The following is a 5,000-nucleotide window of genomic DNA, read 5'->3' as shown; positions in this document are numbered from 1 at the left end:
ATCTGTCATTTTATTTGTTTGTGATTGTATAGTGATAATAAGATATTAGAGAGTTTTGGACAGTGGGTGGCGCTAGATAGACTTGAGTTATAGACTTGAGTTTAGAGACTCAATAATGCTGTGTTCAGACTGTCCTCTGTCTTTCTGCCAGATGTAATTATATTTGCCATATGGCTGTTTACATATTAATGGTAAAAATCTGAATATTGATGCCTGTTATTATCGCTTTATTATTTGATCAGAAGATCATTTGTAAACAAACAATATCAAACATACAGTGTTTACAATGTTTTAGGATATTTCAGTCTTATACGATATTTCAGTTATATTAATGGGATATTTTCAGTTTTATTTATGCAGTTTTTCTTGTTTTTATTATAGCAATATTTCAGTTTTTATTATGGGATATTTCAGTTTTATATATGCAATATTTCAGTTTTTATTAATACAATATTTCAGTTTAATTTATGCAATATTTTTTTGTTTTTATTATAGCAATATTTTAGTTTTTATTATGGGATATTTCAGTTTTATTGATGCAATATTTCAGTTTTTATTCAGGCAATATTTCAGTTTTATTTATGCCATATTTCAGTTTTATTCATGCAATATTTCAGTTTTATTTATGCAATATTTTAGTTTTATTCATGCAATATTTCAGTTTTATTTATGCAATATTTTAGTTTTAATTATGCAATATTTTAGTTTTAATTATAGGATATTTCAGTTTTATTAATGCAATATTTCAGTTTTATTTATGCAATATTTCAGTTTTAATTATGGGATATTTCAGTTTTATTAATGCAATATTTCAGTTTTATTTATGCAATATTTCAGTTTTAATTATGGGATATTTCAGTTTTATTTATGCAATATTTCAGTTTTATTTATGCAATATTTCAGTTTTATTTATGCAATATTTCTGTTTTATTTATGCAATATTTCAGTTTATTTATTCAATATTTTAGTTTTAATTATGCAATATTTTAGTTTTAATTATGGGATATTTCAGTTTTATTAATGCAATATTTCAGTTTTATTTATGCAATATTTCAGTTTTATTTATGGGATATTTCAGTTTTATTTATGCAATGTTTCAGTTTTTATTAATGCAATATTTCAGTTTTATTTTTGCAATATTTCAGTATTATTAATGCGATACTTAAGTTTTATTCATGCAATATTTTTTTGTTTTTATTATAGCAATAATTTCCGTTTTTATTATAGGATATTTTAGTTTCATTGATGCAATATTTCAGTTTTTATTCAGGCAATATTTTAGTTTTATTTTTACAATTTTTTTTTTTATTATTATAGCAATATTCCAGTTTTATTTATGCGATATTTCAGTGTTATTTATGCATTATTTAAATTTAGAATTATGGGATATTTCAGTTTTATTAATGCAATATTTCAGTTTTTATTCATGCAATATTTCATTTTTTATTTATGTGATATTTCATCTTTATTAATGCAATATTTAATTTCTTTCTGCTCTGAGAGTTAAATATGCAGCTTTGCATTTTTTGTGCGTGTTATAAATGCAAAAATGTGTGTGTGTGTGTGTGTTTGTGTGTGTGTGTTTGTGTGTTGTGCAGTGTCAGTTTGATTTTGCATGGTAATTTATTTAAATAGACTGTTTGACATTAGCAGAATCAGCATTTGAACGCATTCAGATCACCTTATCTTTCATTATTTTACTGAAATTACATTTGCATAAATATGTGTCTGTCTGCAGGCTGTGTGTCTTTGAGGAAAAGAGCAAGGTATTGAAAAAGCATGCTTGGGTATTAACTTTATATTGATGAATTAGTTGCTGATGGTGAGTTTTAAGCTGTAATTGATTCAGCTTTTTTTTTTACTGTTATAACTTTTACCCCATGTCCATGTCATAAATTTGATAGCTCAATTACCTGATATTGATTTGCACACAATAATGTGTGTGTGCAAAAGGGTTTAAGCTCATGCAGAGTAAATTTTACTGCCCTTACGTGTCGGTTTCATAGCTGAGGTGATATAATGGAGATATTAGTCATGTTTCGTTCGAGTACTCTACCTTATAATTAAGATTGTATTTTTAGAATTGAGTGTCTTTGCTCAACAAGGCTTCAAAAATACTGTGAAACTGCGGAATGCTTGTATATTTTAACATATTAATTAATTCATTAATTCATTCATTCATTTTCCTTTGGCTTAGTCCCTTTAGTCATCAGGGATCGCCACAGCGGAATGAACTGCCAACTATTCCGGCATGTTTTACTTAGCAGATGTCTTTCCAGCTGCAACCCAGTACTGGGAAACACCCATACACTCTCTCATTGACACACACACTCATACACTACAGCCAAATTAGTTCATCTAATTCCCCTATAGCTCATGTGTTTAAACTGTGGGGGAAACCAGAGCACCCGGAGGAAACCCACGCCAACACGGGGAGAACATGCAAACTCCACACAGAAATGCCAACTGGCCCAACAGGACTCAAACCAGCGACCTTCTTGCTGTGAGGTGATAACGCTAACGGCTAAACCACCATGCCACCCTATTTTAAACATCACTTCCAAATAATTGAATAAATATGACATTTTCACAGGAGGGCGAACGATTGCATCTGTAAACAAACAACATTCAATATGCAATCTGTAAACTCACAAGTGCTTTCATTTGGAGACGAGGAGAACTCTCAGATCTTGTTTGCAATCAGAAGTCTTTATGAGCATTAAATGATCCGAGCTTCATATTCGTTTACAGCTCTGCAGCTTTACTGCAAGATAACGAGCGTCTCGCTTCTGTCTATTTTTATTCCTCCAGAGCTATTTTAGGATATGATGCACTGCTGACTGATAGTTTGGGACAATTACGTTTTTATTTATAGCTGAAAGAGGAAAGATTAATCTGCTCACCGAGGCGGAAAATAATTCAGGAAAATAAAAAATATTACAATTTCAAATACGCCTAGGTAGCATCATTTCACCAGTCCTGAATGTCACATGATCCTTTAGAAATCATTTTAAAAATTACAATTAAGTGAAGTTTTGTTTATAAACTAATTTCGAGAGGATCACGTGCTCATGATTTGTCACAGCCTGTCTTGTATTTTCCCAGTACTGAGTTGCGGTTGCAAGGGCAGCCGCTGCGTTGAGCACATGCTGGAATAGTTGCTGGTTCATTCCGCTGAAGTGACCCCTGATAAACAAGGGACTAAGACCAAAGAAATTAATGAATTATGACATGTGATTTCTTAAAAGTTAAAAGATTCCTTAAAGCAGTGGCATAATGCTGTTTAAAAGATAACTGTGATAGTTGTAATAAATAATCACAATTTCAATGGAATAATCAATAACAATTATGATATATTCATTCATTCATTCATTTTCTTGTCGGTTTAGTCCCTTTATTAGTCCGGGTTTGCTACAGCGGAATGAACTGCCAACTTATTCAGCACGTTTTTTACGCAGCGGATGCCCTTCCAGCTGCAACCCATCTCTGGGAAACATCTACACACATTCATACACACACACACTCATACACTATGGACAATTTAGCCTACCCAATTCACCTGTACCGCATGTGTTTGGACTGTGGGGGAAACCGGAGCACCCGGAGGAAACCCACACAAATGCAGGGAGAACATGCAAACTCCACACTGACACCCAAACTGTGCAGAGCCAATGTTCGAACCAGCGACCATCTTGCTGTGAGGCGACAGCACTACCTACTGCGCCACTGCCTTGCCATTATGATTTCATTCATTCATTCATTTTCTTGTCAGCTTAGTCCCTTTATTAATCCGGGGTCACCACAACGGAATGAACCGCCAACTTATCCAGCAAGTTTTTACGCAGCAGATGCCCTTCCAGCTGCAACCCATCTCTGGGAAACATCCACACACACATTCATACACTACGGACAATTTAGCCTACTCAATTCACCTGTACCGCACGTCTTTGGACTGTGGGGGAAACCGGAGCACCCGGATGAAACTCACGCAATCGCAGGGAGAACATGCAAACTCCACACAGGAATGCCAACTGAGCCGAGGCTTGAACCAGCGACCCAGCGATCTTCTTGCTGTGAGGAGACAGCACTACCTACTGCGCCACTGCTTCGCCCACCAATATGATTTATTATTTAAAAATAAAAATAATAACCAACATGAAGTCCTGGCTGTTTTATTTCAACTAAAGAGTTAGATAATGTTTGATAATTAAAGAATTAATTAACACTTTAGTTTAAGCTAAATGCGACCAACATGAACTTATGAGCTGTTGATGTATGTTTATGTCATGACTTTACTTGGAGGGGCACATTATCATTAACTCTTTCTTAACTACTTAATTATTAAACTAATAATGCACCCCTCCAAGTAAAGTCATGACATAAACTGACATTAACATCTCCTGAGTTCATTTTCTTGACATTTAGCTTCAACTAAAGTGCTAATGAATGCATTAATGAACAAACATGTACTAACAAGTAATTAGGATCATGTGACTTCATTCATTCATTTTCCTTCGCCTCACTTTTTTCATTAGGGGTCACCACAGTGGAATGAACTGCCAATTATTCCAGCATGTATTAAACATCGCCCTTCCAGCTGCAACCCAGTACTGGGAAACATCCACACACACTCATTCACACACACACATACACTATGGCCTATCTCATTCACTCATTCATTTTTTTGTTCTTGGTCCCTTTATTCATCAGAAGTCGCCACGGCCGAATGAACTGCCAACTATTCCAGCATATATTTTACACAGCAGATGCCCTTCCAGCCTCAACCCAGTACTGGGAAACACCCATACACACACTCATACACTATGGCTTATCTCATTCACTCATTCATTTTTTTGTTCTTAGTCCCTTTATTCATCAGAAGTCGCCACGGCGGAATGAACCGCCAACTATTCCAGCATATGTTTCACGCTGCAGATGCCCTTCCAGCCTCAACCCAGCACTGAGAAACCCATACACTTTTGCTATCACACCCATACATA

At 34.5% G+C, this 5,000-nt stretch overlaps 1 protein-coding gene across 7 annotated transcripts in view; it reads left to right on the top strand.

The window, feature by feature from the left end:
• il1rap (interleukin 1 receptor accessory protein) overlaps nucleotides 1–5,000 on the top strand; it is a 91,621-nt gene that overhangs the window by 52,755 nt on the left and 33,866 nt on the right. The gene's annotated exons all lie outside the window — the stretch shown is intronic.

This window comes from Danio rerio, chromosome 15 (genome assembly GCF_052040795.2).
Source record: "Danio rerio strain M-AB ecotype USA chromosome 15, GRCz13ab, whole genome shotgun sequence".
Taxonomy (NCBI): domain Eukaryota; kingdom Metazoa; phylum Chordata; class Actinopteri; order Cypriniformes; family Danionidae; genus Danio; species Danio rerio.
This window is presented reverse-complemented; position numbering and strand designations above follow the sequence as displayed.